The following is a 7,689-nucleotide window of genomic DNA, read 5'->3' as shown; positions in this document are numbered from 1 at the left end:
CCATGCACATCGCGACGCTAGTTGTCACGCATCACACGATAATACGGACGCCGCAACGACGGCACTATGGCCTATGCTTCATATTCTGTACCGGAATTTCTCGAATGATAGTCGGCGCGTGGCTGCCGCACGAAATGCGCGAGTCATCAACGAGCGGCCGGCGGGGTAAGCCTGCCGCGCTGTGCCAGTTTTCGAATGAGCCCTTCGACTCGTATCCTGTCGTTAGCACTGTAATTTACGCCTGTACAGTAGCGCAAAGTTAATAAAACCTTATTATTTTCTTGTGCCGCCTTATTCTGAGCAGTCATGAGGGACCACCCGTCCACGAAGCAGCCCGTTTCACGGTGAACTTGATACCGCTTCTTCAATATTGACGCTTTGCTGAAATTTCTGGTATTAGGATTTACTTTAACTAGCCCAGCTTGCTTATTACACGGTTACAATGTCCCACTTTTCAGCTACCCAAACTCAAATCTGAGGCATCGCAGTGTTGCCTACATCTTTAACTGCAACTTGTTGTAACACGTACCGGCTCCGTTCTCTGCCTCAGTTGCTGTTAATGTCATCTTGTTCTTGCATGGTGTTTCTTTTTACAGTGAGGCTGTTTAAGCCGGGCGTGATGTGTCGACCCGGCCACTATCACCATTTAACACGTGTATGTGTCACAGAATTTGGGCGAATCCTCTGACCGCTTCGGCGTGGCCTGTAATAAACCTGTTACTTTGAAAGAAGAGAGAGAGAAAAAGAGAGAAACGAACAAGGAGACGGAAAGCACGTTATAAAGAAAGAGAAAGAGACAACTTTTCCGAAAAAGAAAATTCTTCACGAGGCGCCATTCGAACCTGCGAACCACGATGAGAAGGCGAGCGCCCTAACCACTCGGCTATCCAGGCACGCTAGTATGGCATAGCAAGGATAGCAAGGGATGAGACAGGAAAGTGAGTGTGTGGAGGAAAGATGTGATGGTGAGGAGGATGGAATGTACTTTAAAAGGGTGTAAACTTGAACTTGGCTTGGCTTCATAGCAGAGAACAGCTCAGATACACGACACAAGAGAGACTGACAGCGCCAAGTCCTGTCAGTCTCTCTTGTCTCGTGTATCTGAGCTGTTCCCTGCGAGGAGGGAAAGGATGAGGGGAGACAGTAAAGCGTAGCATAGAAAGAAAGACAAAAAGAGAAATAGAAGTGCAGAAAGAAAAAGATAGACAGAGAGAACATCAACGAAACAGAGAAAGAGAAAAATGGGGGGAGGGCCGAAGCATGTAGGGAAAGGTGTTTCAGCTCCACTAACGTGAAGCCTGTGGAGGGGTGAAGCATGCAGTGTACGCCGGTGTTTCCCACAGAAAAACACTGCTAATTGGCAATGAGAAACAGAGAAAGATGAGACACAGAGACCGGCGGTCCGCTTTAGTTAACGTGCACGCTGCGAATCTTTATTGTTCGAAAAGGAAATTTGAACAGCGCAGGAATAAACACGAATCACGAAAAGAGAGCTGACATAGACAAGCGCTGTACTTTACGATTTCTTTTACGATGACCTACCACTCGCCGAAACTCTAACGTTAATCGGCTTTAATGTTCAACTACACACATATGATCCGACGCCCGATGGCAATGAACGCTTGTACCACACAATATTACTGCGATATCACATCCTGTACTGTGACACCTGTATACAGGACGCATATGTTTGTGATGCATGAAAGCTACTTTCAGTGCAGCTCCAACCAGGGGCGTGGCTGTATGGAAGAACACCTGCTTGCCACGCAGACGGCTTGGGTTCTATTCTCACTCGAACCGAACGTTTTTATTATTTTATTTGCATCTTCTTTATTTGCATTTTCCGGTCACGGACATGGCGCTTTTCGCTCACAACCAACGACGCCGACACCGACACCGATGCCGACACCAGAGTTTCTGGAATCGCCTTAAAATAAACGCCTTTATATGAGAATAGAGCTCAGGAGGGACGCCCTTAGTCGAGGACATCTTGAGCTCGGCCCCCGTCGTGGGCACCGCGACCAGCCTTCGGTTATCGTCGAGGTTAGAGCTAGCCAGGGCTGTCTCCCAAAGCTCGTTGGTGTGGTAAAGGTTGAGCAATTTTAACGGGCTCTTCTGCAGTCTATATGCCGAAGATACCAGGGTTCTCTGCAGAAGCGGGGACCACCTTGCGGTAGTCCACTTTGCTTGAAGGGACACCGAAGTGAAACAATGAAACGGTTTATGTCGATAAATCGCAGCCTGAGATCTCTAATGTCGCTAATTTTACCATCATCGGTATAATAATAGTGAAGAAGATCAAAGTTTCATTGATAAATACCGCGCGGAAACCTCGGCGAGCGGACGCTACCATTTTCGGCGACATTTGCTCAACGGCATTTCCTGAAATTTAGCCTATTAATTCTATGGCCTTGTGGACGCTCGCGCAGGCGAGGATTGATTCACCCGAAAGCCGTGAAACCCAAACGATAACTGGCTTTTATTTCCTCATCTCTCGGAGAGAGAGAGGTGGATGGGGGATGGGACAGAGGAGAAGGATGCCTGCGCGCGGGCAGGCTTCGGTTACCGCGGCGCCTGACGGGGCGCGGCCACAGAATCTAAACACACATCCAGAGCGGCACTGAGTGACGCGCTGATAGCGTGCACCGCAGCCTCCTCAGAGGACAACGTACTTAAGTTTTGCTTAAGAGCTATGTAGAACCTTGTCGACGCTGTCAAAATCTCCGACGCCATGGCGTTTGCTGCGGGAATTTCAAGGTTTCAAGCATTTTCTCTTTGCGCATTTTCTCGCTTAGCAAGCGTGGTGATTTTGGAGTTGGGAAACGGTAATTTACTAATCGGAGAAAAATCGTTTTTTATTTTAGTGTCCCTTTTAGACATGAGCAAATGGACGCATGCGAGTAGATGTGCTTATTTTAACAGAGGGCTGGTTTCCCGTTCGCGTTTAAGTTATCGTACAGTAGGAAAATGTAGTTTTTAGGATCTCGATATTTCGATTAGTTGTCTTTCTGCTTGTCGCTTGCATTCGCCGACGTCTCTGAAACTCGCCCTGGGTTTCTTCACGCGTTGCGCTAAGCTAGGTAATGGAAACGCACGTCCTTTGTCACGTCCTTTCCGGAGGCTGCTTAGCGTAAGCCACGCATGCGCCGAACATCTGAAGGAGTTTTAATGCTGCTTATCGTTATAAGGCAATCAATCTAGGAGACACATTGACACTCTTTGGTGCATGTAATGTGACAAATTTCGAATCGGAAGCGAACCATGCCAAGGTTGCCGACGTCTGAAATGGCACTGTGGATGATAAGCGATGTGACTGTCGAGAAGCAGCAGCTCTCGACGTGCCATGAAGGTATGCGTACCGTCACATAATATGCATATGTTTGAAGGAGATGGATTGAACGAAAAAAAAACACGACGTGCTTGACGGAAAGCAAGCACCCTTACATAAATGTTTTTGATGCTGCTATCCTGACTAAAATTAATCAGTACAATAATCGAGCCAATGGTAATGAAAATATTTAAGGCACCTAAAGCAAGGACTAATTTTCTGAAAAAAGTCAGTTTCGCTGCAAGAGCGAAGGCATGAGTGCGATAGCAACAATTTGGAATGTCACGCGAAGAGCGGCAAGCAGCTTCATACGTGGAGTGCGCTGCTCAAGCACAATAGACGCACGAAGAGAGCACACACAGGACGAGCGCGAACAAACAACTTTAACAGCTCGACACTTAAAGCGCACTGTTCAAACATAAAGTACGCACGAAACTTACGCATCGGTATATACAGGACGAGCGCGAATTAGCAATTGTCACAGTTGTTACTTCGCTGTGTTCGAACAGTGCAATTCTATTGCAAACGGGGCCGCTGCAGAGAGCGAAGTGACCATCGGGCTTTCAGCAACTTCAACGGAAACTTTCCGGTGAAAGCACAAGACGTGCAAACCTCCCCCGTTACGAGATTAGCGCACATGCACGGGCGACCACGCCCGTCGTGTCAAAAAAAAAAGAGGATCATATTTATTTTTAGGTCTGGCGGTGCCATGCTGCCAATTTCCCACAGGGTGGGTGCCAGGGCACCCAATCGACTACGAACTTCGTTCTGCTGAGCACCAGGTTGGAAGTCCGCTTCTACCTATTTTACCGGTAGGTACCCGGCGGCAGCCATTCTCTGCCTCCCACAGGAGCGGCGCATGCTCGACTATTTCACCAAGGCTGTGGTGGGTTAAGGTGCGCCAAGGGGTCTTTACAGAACCTTATGGGGCCTCCTTTCGCGGTGAGTAAACAGAAGCTACCGAGCGCCAGGTCGGTGTACTCCTCTACCCATAGGAAACACCGGTGGTGTCCCAGTCGGCACTGGGACTGGAACCCGGTACCTCCCTCACTGGAAGCGGACGCTTAACGATGTAGCCACCGCAGCTGATATGTACATATGATATATATATGATGATATATGTGCGTACGTATATTATATATATATATATATATATATATATATATATATATATATATATATATATATATATATATATATATATATTTAGGAAAAAGGTATACGCTTCTAAAAAACTGTTTATTTGTCGACGTTTCGATCCGAGACCGATCTCATCAGGATGAAATTTACCAGGCTTCGATGCGCTTTTATATCATCGTTCTCCGAGCCGAGAGAAAGAGAAAAGGTTAAGAAAAAGTACATACAGAAAAAAAAGGAGAGAGAGAGGTAAGAAATCTGCCGAAATAAGTCGCGAATACGCTTGTGCACATACTTTGGGTGTCATCTCGAGCAGAGTAGGCGAGTGCGGTCGCCTCGGCTCCGCGCTCTTAGGAGTACGGCTCCTGTACTCGTCCGCTGCGCCGCCGATGCGGTACGCGCGCTTCGGCGCATGTGACGGACTTGTGCCCTACCAGTGGAGTGGATCGCCCATGGACACCTCTCGTGCTCTCGTTCTTCACACTGCCGGTCGGTAAGCTTACCCTATTCTTGCCGAGTGTTTACGCCGCCGATCGGCGTGAGTCGCGACGCGGGGACGCGGTCCTTCGAGCGTACCACACGCCAGTGTTCTGTGACTGAGTGCGTGCAGTGCATCTGCATTTTCCCATTTTCCCCTGACAGCCCCTTTTTTTCCTTGTTTTTTTATTATCCCCGCTGTCAGGGAACCACCCCAGCCGCGCAGCACCGCGCCGTGTGTACCGTGCGCGTAACATTACCGTGAACACTCGCACTTGTGCGATACTCGGGCGTTTGTTTTTGAGGTGCCACACGGTTTTTTGTAACACTGTTTTTTATTATTCCGTGGCATTTCTGTTCGCCTGAGCTTCGCGAGAACTTGTCTAGTGCAGTGACTGAACCTTTGAGCAGCAGAGCGCCATGAGTGCTATGCGCGAATCCGACAGCCCGGCCGCCGAACCGCAGTTTTCGGCGCCCTCCAAGCCCGCCCCACGCGCCGGGCATCGCCGTTCGCACAGCCTGACAACAAACGGTCTCGTGCGGCACACCCTGCATATCACCCCAGAACAGCAGGCATACGTCAATGGGCTCATAGACAAGTGGGAAGCCAAGAATCCCCCCAAGCCCTTCAAGCCCTTCGATCTTCCCGCGGAGTTCGCAGTTCGCTTCAGCGCTCTATCCAACGCTGCTGCTGAACCACTGCTACCTCAGCGAGACGACCCTGGAGCTCCCGAACGAGCCGGCCCCTCGGAGGAGCACCGAAGCGTCGCACTGCCCCCCACCAACAGGGAAGAGCAGATGGACTCAACTGCTTCCCGCAAGCGCAGCCGCGAGGAGGTCAGCAGCGACTACGAGGAGGACGGACCTCGCAAGCAGTCGGCCACCTCTCCTGCCGATCCCGAGCCTTCCGACGAGGACAACGACCCCACACAGTGCACTGAGGAGACAGGGACAGAGGCCACAACACCTGCGAGCCTCGACGAAGCCGCCGCTGCTACAGTGAACTCCTCGGCGGCCCAAACTACTTCGGCGAGCCCCTCCCCCGCCCTCTTCCCGTCAGGAGACACGCTGGTGGCCGATGCTGCTGGCCAGGGCAGCGGTAGCCCTCCTCCCGCCCCTGCGGCAGATGAGACGCCGACAACCCCTCTCGATTCACTCTCGGCTGAAGTAGAGGCCATGGACGAGGCTACAGTTGACAACTGCGCGCAGGAAACCACTCGGAAGACCACCCCAGCGACCGCAATGGCCTTTCTGAGGTCCCCAACGACAGGAGAACAGCCAGCATCCCGCAAGAGGAAGAAGAAGGGCAGGAAGACAGCTCGGAAACACCACATCCCTTCACCCCTGAGCACCTCGGCTGTCTCTTCCTCTGCGGGACCAAGTGCCCCTCCTGTTGATACTGTCACCACTGGGAGACCACCAGCCCTGACCCCTGCGGTTACCAGCCCCCCTGAGAGCCAGCCAGACGAGGTGAGCTTCCAGGAGGTGAAGTCAAAGGCTGCACTGCGGCGCGCCAGGAAAATCACCACCGCTGCCCTGCCGGTGGACCCTGCTGTCGGGGGGACAGTGCTTTTCCGGCCCTCTGCTCCTGGCGGCTCATTTCGCGGCACTCCACGCCTGAGTATCGCGCAGGCACTCCCATCGCATCCGGGTGTTGCTGACATCCGGGTGAATCACCACCGCAACATCGTGGCGGTGGACGCGACCTCTCAGGAGTGCCTCACTCTGCTCCTGGCCCTCACGGAGCTGCGGGGCATACCGGTCACTGCCAGGGAGCCCGCGGACCGCCACACCAGCATGGGGTTCATTCATGGCGTGGATGGAGACACTGCAGAGGACACCCTGCTTCCTGGCCTCCAGTCTGCTGTTCCCGTGCTAGCAGCCACCAGGGAGGGCCGCACGGTCACGCTGCGTTTTGGAGGCCCAGTTCCGCCGGAGCAGGTGGCGCTCTTCCGCGTACGCTTCCCCGTGCGGCCAGCCAGGCCCGGACCGCTGCAGTGCAAGCAGTGTGGCCGGTATGGCCACGTACGGGAGGCGTGCCGCTGGCCGGACAGCTGCATCCGCTGCGGCCGGACCCACACAGCTGACGCGGACTGCCAGCGGCCCCGGTGCGTCAACTGTGGCGGCCCCCACTCGGCTGACACCCCACACTGTTCCCAGGTGGCAGGAACAACGCCAGGTGGCCTCCATCATGGCGTCCTCCACCACTGCCCTCTCTAGGCGAGTGGTTGCAGCGGCAGTGCGGGAGGAGACCAGGGAGGCTCGCACATATGCGAGTGCTGTGAAGGGGCACACCCTTCCTGCCCGGCCTGTTCCTGCTCCCCGCAACCGCCGTAAACCACCCCCTGTGGACCTGACTGCTGCTGCCGCCTTGGAGGCCCCACCTGCTGATGCTGCTCCACGGCCCAGCCTGCTGTTGCTGCTGCTCTCGCAACACCCCCTACTGGGGCCACTGCTCCTGAGGCCCAGGCTGCTGTGGACCACGTCACCCAGATCGTCACTAGCCTGCTACTCACCCTGCAGGATGCGGAAGCCAAGCTTCCACACGATCACCCCTTCCGAGCCATCTGCCAGCTGGCAGTGGCCTTGCAGCAGCCCACGAGCCACCATGGCTAGTCCTCCTGCCAGGGTCCACCTCCGCCGCTGCCCGAGCATTCTACAGTAGAATGTAAACTCGCTGCGGGGGCGGAGAGACGATTTCTCCCTGCATCTCCAGCGGGAGGGCTTCGACGTGCTGGCTTTGCAGG

This window comes from Rhipicephalus sanguineus, chromosome 3 (genome assembly GCF_013339695.2).
Source record: "Rhipicephalus sanguineus isolate Rsan-2018 chromosome 3, BIME_Rsan_1.4, whole genome shotgun sequence".
Taxonomy (NCBI): domain Eukaryota; kingdom Metazoa; phylum Arthropoda; class Arachnida; order Ixodida; family Ixodidae; genus Rhipicephalus; species Rhipicephalus sanguineus.
This window is presented reverse-complemented; position numbering follows the sequence as displayed.